Raw genomic sequence first — 15250 nt, 5'->3', positions numbered from 1 at the left:
GTAACAATCACCATTACATCAACAACATCATCAACGTCAGTACTATACATGTTGTAACAACCCCATCACTATTTAATTATTAAGTCTTATCTACTCCTCCGGGCTGAGTTTAGAAGAGAGATGGCAGTCGGAATGAATGAGTGCCTGTATCTATTGCTCTTTACTGGAGGTAATCTAAACCGAGAACCAGAAGGTAAGATCTGAAACTCTAAGTGAAGGGGGTGGGAGCTATCAGAAATAACTGATATGGCCTTACTAACTACCTGTCTGTTATACAGGTCGGTGAGGCTACACTGCGGGACACCTAGAATTTTACTGCTGACCTTCATTATGTTGGAAAGAGCAGTTTTGGCCTTGACAGTGAGATTACCATACCAGCAGATTACTGAAAATGTTAAAACAGACTCAATGTATGATTTATAAAAAAGGGTCATGAGGGTCTTATCGACATGAAACTTTGACAGTTTGCAAAGGCTAAACAGTCTTTGTTGGCCTTTTTTGCAGAGCATCTCAGTGTTGGAATTAAAATTCAACTTATTGTCGATCAAACTGCCGAGATACTTCTATGTTTCTACGAATCCCACCATCTGCCCATTGATGGTAGTGTTCTGTGGAGTTGATGACTTACGCCTAAAATCAATCAGCATATACTTTGTTTTTTCTACATTTAATTGCAGGAATGCCCTATCACAGCAGAGCACAAAATCATCAACAACATTTGTGACAACGTTGTGAGGACGTCTGTGACGATCGGCAGCTGTAGTGCCCTCGAGAGCCACTGGAGGGCACTCTCTCATTGTGTTATGTTTTTCCCCATGGACTCATTATGTTATTATGTTCAGCTGTGTTTCATTATTGGTTATTGAGTTCCTGATTTGAACCTGTGTTTCTCCTCTGTCCTTTGCGAAGTCTTGTTTCACTGTTGTGTACATCTCCGAGCGTTTCCTAGTTTTCCTAGTCTAGTCTGTTCCTGTCTGTGTATTTGACCCATTGCCTGTTTGACTACCCTGTGAATAAACTCACGCTGCGTTTGGATCTAACCTTGTCTGGTTGTTCATGACAGAAGACTTCGCCACACCAGATCCAGCAGCATGTCAGCCTTGTATGCCTCCCAGTCAGCCACCGTACACCAGGATGAACTGGATCAACTCACCGCGTCGTTGGAGAGGTTGGCCAAGATGGTTCGCGGTCTTCGTGTTTCCCCACCGGGACCATCGCAGAATCAACCCGTCTCCACAGTTGTTGGCCCAGGACCGATCCCGATGTCATGCCAAGCTCTCCCGGTAAAATCCAACAGCGAGGTATTTCGACGAGCTCACACAGCGATTCCGAGCACAGATACGGGTGCTGAGATAATGCAACTTCATCAGGAGGATCGTTCTCTCGAATGGTATGTGGCGGAGTTTTATGAACTTTCTCATCATACGTGTATGAACAACGTTTTTCTAACGAACCTGTTCCGCGGAGGGTTGTCTGAACCGCTTCGCTCATTGATGCCCAACCCAGAGCCTCACAGCACTTTAAGGCGGTATATTAACACGGCTCTTCTACTGAGTGGTTCGGCTCTCACTGTGGGTGAGCTTGCCCCGCTGGTCCCGTCCAGTCCAGCCGAACCAGCACGTCACGTCAGCCCCGCCGAACCCGCGGCCGCGCTTCTCGACTTCTCTTCCGAGCCCGCACTCCACGTCAGCCCTAACGAACCTGAGCTTCACGTGAGCCGTCCCGAGTCAAGTGAACCGAGTCCCGAGTCAAGTGAACCGAGTCCCGAGTCAAGTGAACCGAGTCCCGAGTCAAATGAACCGAGTCCCGAGTCAAGTGAACCGAGTCCCGAGTCAAGTGAACCGAGTCCCGAGTCAGGAGAACCGAGTCCCGAGTCAGGAGAACCGAGTCCCGAGTCAAGTGAACCGGATCCCGAGTCAAGTGAGTCTACCGAGTCTACTGTGTCAAGTGAGTCTACCGAGTCTACTGTGTCAGGCGAGTCAAGCGGCGAGTCAAGCGGCGAGTCAAGCGGCGAGTCAAGCGGCGAGTCAAGCGGCGAGTCAAGCGGCGAGTCAAGCGGCGAGTCAAGCGGCGAGTCAAGCGGCGAGTCAAGAGCCGAGTCAAGCGGCGAGTCAAGAGCCGAGTCAAGCGGCGAGTCAAGAGCCGAGTCAAGCGGCGAGTCAAGAGCCGAGTCAAGCGGCGAGTCAAATGCGTCCAGTGCTGAATCAAACCAAGCGAGTGAATCTAGCCAAGTGAAGGTATCTAGCCCAGTGACTCGCCGTCGCAGGAAGAGGACTCGTTCAGCTCGCCAGGCTCCGGTGAGCGTAACCAGACTCCTCGCCCTGCCGGCCCCGCCTCTGCGCCTCGCCCTGCCTGCGCCCTTTAAGCTCCGGGAGACCTTTCCTAAACCCGTGGATTTCCCCAAGTATTTTTTTGGGGGGGGCCAGGGGTCCGGTGAGGAGACCATGAGGGCTGTGCCGCCATGGTCGTCTGCAGGGGCTTCACCACCCTGGCCTTCGCCTCGTCTTGCTCCGCCCTGGCCTCCGCCTCGCCTTGCTCCGCCCTGGCTGCCTGTTCAGTCAGGTCCACCCACGCTCCACGGCCCAGGCCCGCCTTGCCTATGTCCAGGGTCCGTTCCCCTGCATGGGCCTGGCCCTCCATCCCAGCCCCCGTTGACCTCCCCCCGGAGCTCTTAGGAGCGTCTGGAAGCCGCTCATTAGAGGGGGGGTTATGTGACGATCGGCAGCTGTAGTGCCCTCGAGAGCCACTGGAGGGCACTCTCTCATTGTGTTATGTTTTTCCCCATGGACTCATTATGTTATTATGTTCAGCTGTGTTTCATTATTGGTTATTGAGTTCCTGATTTAAACCTGTGTTTCTCCTCTGTCCTTTGCGAAGTCTTGTTTCACTGTTGTGTACATCTCCGAGCGTTTCCTAGTTTTCCTAGTCTAGTCTGTTCCTGTCTGTGTATTTGACCCATTGCCTGTTTGACTACCCTGTGAATAAACTCACGCTGCGTTTGGATCTAACCTTGTCTGGTTGTTCATGACAACGTCGTGGTAAAGTTCCATTTTTTATAATCTTGGCTAATGTTCCAAAAACGTTGTGGGCACGTCCTCAAAAGACGTTGCTAGTTTATCCCATGGAAAATGTTGTAAAGACGTAGTCAACTGGTCACCAGATAACTTAATAAAATTTTTGCTGAATTAAGTACATTTCCCAAATAATATATAAATGGCATTTCACTTGGATAATACGTGCAACGCAATTTTCTGGAAAGTTATCTGGAGACCAGTTGACCACGGGCCTATACCATGAAGCCGGTTTAGGTGGCTAGCCAGGTATATTTTAGCTTAGTTTTCGCCAACCCTGGGTTTTAGGTACTATGAAATTGGTTTGGCTTTTAGCAGTGTTCATCGCCATAGTAACTAACGTTCCACGGCTAACCTGGTCCGGGGCAGGTTATGTTCCAGGTAAGAGGTTGCAAACCGAACTTGGACCAATCAGCTGTGAGCAAAGTGACACATATCTGATGCAATAAAGTCACTCCACCTGTTTCTACTACAAATTAAAGGTCACTACATAGCAAATGATTTTTAAAGACAAAATCGTCTGGCTTTTAGTAATGCTTATTTAGAATAATAATTTTGTATGATTTAGATATTATTTATGTAATTATTAATCGATCGCACATGCAATTGTAGTTTATCAATTATTTTTATGCACAGTTTAAATTAATAAATATATAAAGGTAATATAAATAGTCAAGTCAAGACGTCACCTTTATTTATATAGCGCTTTTTACAATACAAATTATTTCAAAGCAGCTTATAAACAGCAGAGATAACAGGAAAGTAAAGTTGTAATAGTGTTAAATTCAAAATTAAATGTTAAATGTCCCCAACTAAGCAAGCCAAAAGCCAATTGCGAATAAAGGCGAAAAAAGGCGACAAATATGCTTTAGAATCAACATATTAAGCTATAAAATGACTACATGTGAGCTTAAATGTTCAATTCTCGCTATACCTTTATCAACTGTATAAACTAACTTCACAACTTTTACTTGCACTGATATAGCAAGACTTTTTCTTTTAGTAGTCCTCCTTCATAGACAGCTATTTTCTTCTTGCTGTGTAAATTTGTTTAAATTCTTAATTTTTTTCAATCTCGTAATATCCTGCAGAAGAGAGAAGTGAATGGTGCTGCTATTCTTGTGAGAAATTAATCTCAGGGTCACTCTTTCTCAGCGTGTGATTGGCTGTTTTTGCTACTGATGTCACACCTAAACTCCTAAAATCAAGATCAAAGCCTGAGTTGACAGAGAAAGTTGATGATCAGCATCATGGTACCAACACAGCCTGGTTGGATTAGTTTGGTTTTGTCAACTCGAAACTAATCCTGCAACCCTGAGTTTGTTCAACTACCATCATGGTACAGGCCCCACATCTCTTTTTTACAGCATTAAAAAAATAAATAACTGCGCAAATACTAATAGTATTAAAAGCAGGACCAATAAAGGAAGGGGGAGGGAGGGCGAAAGAATAAACTATTTTGGAGCAAAACACTCTTGTGTCATTAATCTTTCACCAATCTGTGCCTTTCCTGTAATGCTGACATTAACCTACCCTTACCATGACTTTTAAATACTGTCAATTTAATGTGTTCTTCATGATGTAAATCACAGTGCACATATTCATGCACTAGTGAAAGAATCCCCCATTGTGCAGATATTTTTTAACCGATTAAACATTTGAATTAATGTACAGTATGACAATGGTTATTAGTGGTTATTTTTCATGCCACTATATATATATATCTTTGCATCCTCCCAGAGATGAAGTGCTGTGAAATAAATAATTGTTACATAGCAAATCTCCACACAAGCACAATAAATCAAGGTAAAACAAACTTGACTACAACTACAGCCAAAATGGAAAACCCCTTTATTGTTGCTAAGGGTTTTAAATTTTAAGCAGAGTAATGCAAACAGAAATGCAGATCCGACAGTCGTTGAATCGGATGAAAGCAATGACTCCAAGTGCAGAAGAGGCCAAAAAGGATGGAAACGAGTCCAATTGCTGAATTACTGGAAAACAAAAACACAGAAAAGATACAGGTAAGACATACATTCTCCATGTAATCTTGGGCTATATCACATTCTACAACCATAATTTAATGTTAATTTAAACTGACAAACTGTCAAAAAGTCAGGCTGCAAAAGGTGATTCTGCAGGCTCTAACGAACATACTTAACAGGAAATTATAGCCTACTTCTGCATAAATTGTCTCTTTTTACAACAAAAATGTGAATTCTGCCTGTATTCAGACAGTCTCATGCATACAGATACCTATACGGGCTACAATCACCTACGTGGCGAAATTTGTTTGACATTTCTTAAACTAAGATAAAACATTAACTTTTCTGTTATAGTGTTGCTACCAGATTTGTGTTTAAAATTTATTTTGTTTCGTGAGGAGAACAGTTGCAAAGTTCAAAGTTGCAACTGTTCTTCTCACAAAACAAAATTAATTCTAAACAGTTGCAAAGCTTCAGTTTGATTGATATTACTTAAAATGCACATATACATATATATATATATATATATATATATATGTGGAAATTGTAGTAAATCGCAAGAGACAACTTCTCACATTGAGCACACGAATGCGTTTGTCGTTTTTTATTGTCGAAAACAAAAACTCAACTCCAAAATGGCGCTGACTACCGTCTCACGTCAGAACATTTAAAGGGACCACGATCCCTGAACAACAGTGAGGAACAATGCCAAGAACATAGGTGAATTATGTATGTCAAAGTCACTTCACATGTCCCCCCAGAATTCACCATATCAGGAGAACCAAACAGTCAACAGGGAGGTGGGCGTATCAACCTGCCACCAACGGCTGCGCTGCACAGAAGGTAGAGGAGACCGCACTGCAGCCGGCAACCCGCTCTGGCACGGGTTTGGGACATGGAGTGTGGGAGGCTTGGGAGGGAGGGGAGCAAGGGGTGGGGGCAGAGCAGGAGGCCGTCCACGCCGTGGGACCTGGGCCGGGTCTATGGGCCTGGCCACGTCCAAGTGAGCCGGTTTGAGGCGGTCAATGGAGAGTCGCTCCGGTTTCTTCTCCTGTCCACCACAAAATGTTTGTCCCCCCTCTCCAGAACCCGAAATGGGCCCTCGTAGGGCGGACGTAGAGCTCCCCTGTGGGCATCGTGGCGAATGAAAACGTAGTCAGCCGTCTGAAGTCCAACGGGTATGTGTGACTGAGGAAGGCCGTGATGGGAAGTAGGGACAGGTGTGAAAAGCCTCGCATTGTCCAGTAGAGTGGACCGCTGAAAAGTAGCAGACCAGGGAACCGTAGTGCTAGGGACAAAATCCCCTGGTACCCGTAGTGGCTGTCCATAAACCAACTCCGCGGATGAGGACTGAAGATCCTCCTTTGGCGCGGTCCTGATGCCCAGCATCACCCACGGGAGCTTGTCGACCCAGTTGCTGTCTTTGAGGCCAGCGCGCAGGGCAGCCTTCATTGACCGATGAAAACGTTCACAGAGTCCGTTAGCTTGCGGGTGATATGCGGTCGTACGGTGGAGTTTCACTCCGAGGCTCCGTGCGACAGCGGCCCACAGCTCAGAAGTAAACTGTGCGCCTCGGTCAGAGGAAATGTCCGAAGGAGTGCAGAAACGTGCAACCCAGGTGCAAATAAATGCCCGTGTCATTTCGGAAGACGTCACTGACGTCAAAGGCACAGCCTCGGGCCAGCGGGTGGTCCTGTCAACCATGGTGAACAAATATGTGAAACCGTGAGAGGAGGGCAGAGGACCAACCAGGTCCACGTTCAGTAAACGTGCCAAACAAACTTCCCTTCCACCAGTCTCTGTGACGCTTTCGTACCCGGGTGGGAGAGACCAAGGCATCAAAAACTTGTCGCCTCCATCCCGAGGGAACGACCGGCCGAGGACTACCTGTGGAGATGTCACACAGGAGCTTGGTGCCGGTATCGCCAAAAACCACGTCCTCGAGCTGCAACCCTGTAGCCGAGGTCCTCAGGAGTTGCACAGCTGGGTCTGTGGCCTGAGTCGCTGCCATGCGGTCGTAATCCAAACCAAGGTGGACTGCCCCAGCCACAGCCCGTGATAGGCAGTCCGCCACTCGGTTGTTCTTACCGGCGACGTGCTGCAAGTCCGTGGTGAACTCAGAAATGTAGGACAGATGACATTGCTGGCGGGCGGACCACGGTTCGGCCACCTTGGCCATGGCAAAAGTCAATGGCTTGTGGTCCACAAAAGCGGTGAAATGTCGGCCCTCCAGCAGGGAACGAAAGTGACAGATAGCGAGGTAGAGACCCAGCAACTCCCGGTCGAATGTGCTGTACTTCCGCTCACAGGGGCGCAGCTGACGGCTAAAGAAAGCCAGCGGCTGCCAGGCCTCGTCTACCCACTGCTCATATACAGCACCAACAGCATAGTCCGAGGCATCCGAGGAGATGGAGATGGGGGCTGTTGGAGAAGGATGTGCCAACATGGCGGCGTTTGCTAGGGCCATCTTAGTGGCAGCAAAAGCCCTGTCTCTACTCTCATTCCAGGATACAGCGTGCTTGGGTTTACCCTTCAAGGCCTCGTGCAAAGGCTGCATGAGCTGAGCGGCTCGAGGGATGAAACGGTGGTAAAAATTTACCATGCCGAGGAACTCCTGCAGGGATTTGACAGTGAGAGGGCGCGGGAACTGTGCGACCGCCTCCACCTTTGACGGGAGGGGGACTGCCCCGTCCTTAGTGACTCTGTGTCCTAGGAAGTCGAGGGTGGCAGCGTGGGAATTATACCGCGGCCACGCAGCCATGGCCGCCGTTGCCCTACACTTTGGCCTTCATGCCCCGTGGGAAAAAAATCATCGTACGGCCACAATGGCCTGTGTGCCCTGGCCCTGTCCAAGTTCCATGTATAAAGCGCCAATGCGTCGATGTAATCATTATGAGCGCTGTATACTGATGTGCTGTGTTTTCAATTCATACCAGCAGCCTGAGGGCGCTCTACTGAACATTATAGTCCATATTTGAAACACATGAAGAAGAGCGTTCGACAATGCAGGAAATCCCAAATCCCCGACCACAAACAGAGCTAACAGTTCGCTGTAACATGTCGTTTCGAAGACAATAAACATTTTTGTAATGTTATTTGACTTACCTGTGTTCTTCGAGCCATGTCAGGCATTTTCATAATAATAGATTATATGTATAATGTTATGCTAATCGATAGACTTTATCATCGTTGCATTATACATAAAATATTATATTTTCTGTCTGATTTTTTTTCAATATGAAGCCAAATCAGATCACAGAAGGTTATTTAGAACACTCGACTTGAGTTATAAAGTAAGTTTGGAGCACAAACATGGTTTTAATCTCATAAATTGTCGTGTATTTATGGTGTGCTAAGCTAATAAGTAAAGTCATATGACATGATCTTGAAAAACATTTACCTAAATACAGAGTTTTAGACATATCATCTTCAGATTTTAAGTATAACATGGTCAAACATGTGACTTTAGCTGCAGTGCATTTCTAGATTGATACAATGCCAACTTCAATTTTATTTTCATGAAGATGTTTCATAAAAAAAATTCTCATAACTTTAATTTTTTTAAATCTATTTATACTATTTTTTTCCCATTATGACAATAATTAATTCTACATTTACAATAAACTACCAGGTGTCAGCTTTCAAATGAGATCATACTTGTGCTTTTAGTACAAAGGGTTCATGAACTGTATCTGTTTCAGTTTGGGTATGCCATATCTGGGGATTTTTCAAAAGTGGGGTTGCAGTTTAACAGGTTGTAGTTGGAAACAGAGACCTCTTTCAATACATTCAAGGGTTGCTGAATTTGACAAGCCCTGACCTCAAGCTGAATTTTCTTATTGGTACAATCGTATAGGCCTCCATAGACAATACATTGCAGACCAGCACATGTGCATTTCCCGATGCAACTGTGTTTTTGTAAATTGCACAATTTGATTTCTCTGAATCCATTGCAGTAAGGCCAGTCAGGCTCACCATGATGCACAGGGAATTACCATGTTATGGTATCAATCTGAATGGGAAAACCATCGAATTGTACTCAATGGCCTTTGTGCCCTGTCATATGGCCTTGGTGCCCCAAAAAAAAAAGAAAAGGTGGAGGCCAAATGGCCTTGCCCCTAAAATTACATAATTCCCACCCTGGATGGTGGTCAAGCCGAACTGGCATTTGGCGGGGTTGACAATCAGTCCATGCTGGCTAAGCCGCTCAAAAAGGATTTGGAGGTGCGCCAGGTGCTGAGACTTGGACGTGCTCGCTACTAGGATGTCATCCAAATACACAAAAAGGAAAGGCAGGTCCCGCAACACAGAGTCCATGACTCGTTGAAAAGATTGGGCGGCGTTTTTAAGGCCGAACGGCATGTTGAGGAACTCAAACAAACCAAACGGTGTGATCACTGCCGTTTTGGGAATGTCCAGTGGATGTACCGGAACCTGATGATAACCTCTGACAAGGTCCACCTTCGAAAAAATCACTTTGCCAGACAGGTGTGCTGAAAAATCCTGTAAGTTCGGGACTGGGTATCGGTCAGGCACCGTTGCCTCATTAAGCCGCCGCTAGTCGCCACACGGACGCCAGCCGCCACCAGGTTTGGGGACGATATGAAGAGGCGATGCCCATGGGCTGTCGGATCTGCGGACTATTCCCAGGCACTCCATGTTCGCAAACTCAGCCTTAGCAACGGCAAGCTTGGTCGGGTCGAGGCATAGACGGGCATAGACGGGCGGACCAGTAGTGGCGAGATGATGCTCCACACCATGCTTCACGGCAGATGCAGAGAAAGTGGGCTGAGTGAGAGCTGGGAACCTGGCAAGCAGACGGTGGAAATCATCAGAAACTGAAAGCATGCTAGACAGTCGTATGGAGTCGGGCCCGCTGAGCGTGCATATGTAAGAGCAAAACGTGACGGCGTCAATCAGGCGGCGGTTCTTTACATCTACCAACAGTCCATGTGCACACAAAAAATCAGCACCGAGGAGGGGAACAGCCACCTTTGCTGTAACAAGGTTCCAGCCGAAGCGCTGTCCTCCGAAATACAATTCGACATACCTTTGTCCATACGTGCGGATGGGGCTACCATTGGCAGCTTCCATAGGGGGGCCATGGCTGTCAGGCACAATGTCCAAACGGGATGCAGGCAGGACGCTCCTCTGTGCTCCTGTGTCGCACAGAAAACGCCGTCCGGAGATGCTGTCGTGGATGAAAAGCAGCCTGCCTACGCGGCCGACACTCATGGCCACTACTGAGCGCCGGCCCCTGTGTTTACCGACCCGACGAAACTGCATGGTAGGCGACATTTGTTAGCCTTAGTTCCAAACTTCGCATGGTAAAAACACAAGCCTGAAGGTTGTTGTGGGCCAGAAGACTGCTGCCGCCGAGAAGTGGTAGCCGCGATAAAGGTTGAGTCGTCCCGTGTCACCGAAGCGATGTGCGCGGGAAAAAAACACGGCCGCGCAATGTCCCTGACTCGCCAGGAAACATTTATCAGCCTCCTCGGCCAGTCTCCAACAGTCAGTGATTGTGGTGTTGGCTAATGCAGCTCTCACTTGTGAAGGCAGCTGACGCAGGAAAAGCTGTATAAACAGAAAATCGGGTCTGTGCTCACCCAAAAGATCCAGTATATGATCCATGAGCTCGGACGGTTTGCTGTCACCCAGTCCTTGAAGGGAGAAAAGCCTACCGGCTCTCTCAGTGTCCGTCAGTCCGAACGTTTTTAACAGCTGGGCTTTGAGTGCTGCATACTTCTCAGTTTCTGGAGGGTTTGTAAGAAGGCTCACCACTCTCGATGCCGTTGCATTACCGAGAGCCGACACAACGTAGTAATACTTTGTTGTATCCGTGGTGATCTCTCGTAACGCAAACTGCGCTTCAGTCTGCGCAAACCAAGCTGATGACGACGATTCCCAGAATTCGGGGAGTTTGAGGGTGACAGCGTTCTTGGCCATGGTCGTGTTGGGTCACTGGATACGTCCAGCAGACTAATGTCGGGGTCACCAGTGTGGAAATTGTAGTAAATCGCAAGAGACAACTTCTCACATTGAGCAAACGAATGCGTGTGTCGTTTTTTATTGTCGAAAACAAAAACTGAACTCCAAAATGGCGCTGACTAGCGTCTCACGTCATCACGCATACAGAACATTTAAAGGGACCACGATCCCTGAACAACAGTGAGGAACAATGCCAAGGACAAAGGTGAATTATGTATGTCAAAGTCACTACATATATATATATATATATATATATATATATATATATAAAATAGTGATAAGGTGTCAGGTAGTTGTGTGGCATTTTAATTTGCTTACCTACAGCTTCATCCTTCAAGCCAGGAAGTAAACTATGACACCAGGCACTTGAACACAGAAACAGAGGGCACAGTAATGAGCATCAATTGTTAGGTTGCGTGAATGCACTCTCTAAACAATTTCCCCATGAATTAACTATTCATGTATACACAGAGCAACAGCCTCAACATTAGCTGCAGAGTCATCATCATCATCATCCAAGATGTTAATACATTAATCCCAGCTAGAACATCTCCTGGTGGTAAGGCAGCATCCATCTTGCTACAGCTGGACACTGGATCCCCTCTAATGTATCTCATCATTTTCTTCCAATCCAGACATTCTTAACAAGCTATAGCCTACCTTACTGCATGTCATAATCCCCTGACCCAGTTAGGGTTGTAAAGGTATACCGGTATAATGATATATCACAGTATATATACACACACAATTAAACTGAGGGGCACACTAAGTGCACTACTGGTATGCTACATATGGCCTTCACCAAATTCCAACCAAGTTGCCTATTATATCATGTCCAGAGTGAGTGGGAAATAAGACATTTAAAAATGCATAGAATGCTCCTCGTCAGTCATACTAAATAACTGCCATAACGGAATTAACGTTTGTTGGTTGAAGACGGTGGTGGATATAGACTGATATAGACAAGCTCGAGTTGATTTAATTTTTTCCATATAAAGATTGTTGTTCACGTATTTTTAGTTTTTTAATTCAGGTCCATTAGACTACTGTCCCCGCTAAAACATACAGTGACATTTGTAGTAAGTAAAGTTACGTTAAATGTGTAGGGATAATGTAGAGCGATCCGACAGGCTGATCAGGACCCCGACGCGAACGGAGTGGTCTTGAATCCGCCTGAAGGGGTTGTATTCGCTATAACAGCATCGCTATACATTATCCCACTTATTACATGGCTACCTAACAAATAAATCAATAATTTGACACGAAATATTGATTTAAAAATGAGTTTATCCTCCAGAGCAAACAGAACTGTGTCCATGGCAACGCTCTGTTTTTCATGGCGACGGTGTGTTATACAGCGGTCTTTTATCAAGAAATAATAGACCGCATACTACATTAGAATTCAACCAAGCCATGTAATAAATTAATATATTAACCTTTCGTCCACAGCAAACGTTATACGCTGAGGGTGAAGTGCGCAAGACAAGTTTCATTTCTTGGGCGAGCGATGCGCGAGGTCATGCAATGCAGAGCTCGCGAAGCACAATCTGTCGAACTAATTGATTTTTGAATAAAATACCAGCTAACATTTGATGTAGTTATAATTAAATACATAATAACGTTTAAATTATAAAACGTCTTACCTTTTTTAAAGTGTTTCTGTATCCGCAGTCTTCCAGCGATACTGTCGCTACTCGATCCGTACCGGAAACACGATCTGTACTGCGCATGTGCGAGAACGACGTTTTTCTGCCACTTCCTGTCATCATCAATGTTTTTACGACATCGTCACTGTCACTACTCGATCCGTTTACTGTCACAATTTGTACTGTACTGTGCTGCATGTGCGAAAAAAACATGGATTCTTTTGCATTTTATGTGAAAGTTCAAGAATTTCTCTTAAAAGGAGAAATGCCTGGCAATCACGCAGAGCTTCGGAAAGTGAAACGGTCGTCTGCGAATTTTATCATCAAAGGTAACTATGACAAGGTTTAGACTAATCCAGGATTAGGCCTTAGTTCAATTCTGTTGTGTAACAATATATCGTGCCACAATATATCGTAATACAAAAATCATGCAACAATACGATAGTGACAATATATGTATCGTGGATAGTTCACCCAAAATAAAAATTGTGTTAGGAAAAAAATTATGTTTGCAGAGTTTTTGTGCAAGTACTACATTAAACTACTATATAATCTTGTTTTAATGCCAAACGCCTCATGTTACCAGAATGTTAAGCATATCCGTCTAAAATAATTTTTATTCTGGTAGCACCATTGTCTTTGGGTTACCTCTAAACCGGAGTGTACTGCCCGCGGGCGCTACCAAGCTGTGAAAAAACGCATTATCATATAAAAATATTAGATTGATTAACACAAAATAGGTGTCATTTGAAAGCTTAGAGTCTGTACTTTACAGTGAATGTAGCCAATTTGAAAAACTCCTAATTAGTGCTGAGTAATTTGCTGATAAATAGAAATTTATTTTTTTCATAATCTATAAAATACTTTTTTGTACTATCTACTGCAATGTGTCAAAAACATCATAGAGCTCATGAAACATTCACAGATCGTTGAAAATGGCACATCATTTTTTAAAGCATATTATTAAATTGAGCCCAAAATTAACTGCATTTATGACAAGTTATTGTCCACGGAGGAACAATATTAAAAATGCCCATCAGGGGGCGTCAACGACTGAACAAACAGGCTACATTGGTTCCAAATGCTGTAAATTTTGATTCCTTTATCCAATCACCACAAAATTTGATCCAGATGCAGCTCACATGTAGCGGGACTTCACCAAAAAAGAATTGTCCTCCTACCTTATTTCCTTCCTGAGTTATTCTATGTCAAATAAGAAAGTTATGCAAAATCATAATAAAAATTATATTTATTTTTTGTCTTTTATCAGCAGTTTCTCAGCAGCAGAATGTCCAAACGTAATTTAATTTATATTTTCAATTTTTTTTTAAAGTGTTCTATCAAACGATACCTACCTTTTGACTCTCTTTGTTATAGTTTTTGAGTTATGAGTCTATACTTTTATGTGTGTCTCTCAGACAAAACAACTCAAATGGCTTCGGGGCTTAAAGAAATCTAGGGACAATTTACAAATTAATACCGTTAGATGTATGATGTCATTTGCTCTAATGCGCTCTGACTGAGAGGGATAGTTCACACATATGAACGACTCGGTTACTAACGTAACCTCGGTTCCCTGAGAGGAGGGAACGAGTATTGCGTAAGTAGCTTACGCTATGGGAAAACTCCTTTTCTCGAGAATATTGGATGACTGGTATGTATGATTTACAACAAGCAGATGGTAACCGAAGAAGCTGAAAAAGAGAACAGAATAATTATTTTATAAATCATAAAAAGGTTTAATTGTATAAATTGTATGATAACATCGAAAAATAAGCTATACGAGTTCCCTTTCGAGAGGTCTCTCCTATTGCGTAAGTAGCTTACGCTATGGGAAAACTCCTTTTCTCGAGAATATTGAAGTCTTTATGTAAAACGCATTGCAGCTGCACAGCTGACAGCAATGAACGAAGGAAGCTCGGTCATTGGCTGTGCTGCGGCAACTTGCTCGAACCAATGACGGGGCGACTCTGAATGCGCAACCAATGAGCGCGCTTCGCGCCCGCGCGCGTCAGAGCCCGCCAAGATGGGCGTGGCCAAGAGCTATTTATTGGGCGCCCCGTCATGAGAGTTCTTTAGGTTAAAACGACTGAAGCGAACTAACCAAGCACAAGCACGGCAGCTTACGCAATACTCGTTCCCTCCTCTCAGGGAACCGAGGTTACGTTAGTAACCGAGTCGTTCCCTTTCGAGAGGTCTCTCCTATTGCGTAAGTAGCTTACGCTATGGGAACACCATGCAAAACGCTGTGCGTGCTGAACTTTGCCTTATGATAGCTAGAGGCAGGTGCCTGAGCTGAAAAGCAAAGTTATCATCCAACTAGCCGGCAGAGGCGAGCTTTATATGTGGGAAAAATACAGAGCGGCTAGAAGGCGCTCAGTGTGACACAAGCACATACATAATCTAGATACGAACTCGTAGTTCAACTAGTATCATGCTGATAGTACATTGGAATGCAATGTCAGGACCTGTAGGTTGTAGAACCTGATAAATGTGGACGGTGAGGCCCAGCCTGCCGCCGCACAAATATCCTCGATCGGTATCCCGCTCGACCATGCCC

General features: G+C 45.0%; 1 long non-coding RNA gene across 1 annotated transcript; it reads right to left on the bottom strand.

Annotated features, from left to right (window-relative positions):
- Window positions 1–4992: 4992 nt before the first annotated feature.
- On the bottom strand, window positions 4993–12714 carry LOC143729407 (uncharacterized). Its single transcript, XR_013199997.1, has 3 exons — window positions 12688–12714; window positions 11363–11409; window positions 4993–5065 (listed from the first exon to the last, which is right to left on the bottom strand). It is a non-coding gene; the product is annotated as an uncharacterized LOC143729407 (long non-coding RNA).
- Between the last annotated feature and the right edge of the window lie 2536 nt (window positions 12715–15250).

This window comes from Siphateles boraxobius, unplaced genomic scaffold (genome assembly GCF_051911475.1).
Source record: "Siphateles boraxobius isolate OS27281-9 unplaced genomic scaffold, OSU_SipBor_1 8, whole genome shotgun sequence".
NCBI classification, from domain to species: domain Eukaryota; kingdom Metazoa; phylum Chordata; class Actinopteri; order Cypriniformes; family Leuciscidae; genus Siphateles; species Siphateles boraxobius.
This window is presented reverse-complemented; position numbering and strand designations above follow the sequence as displayed.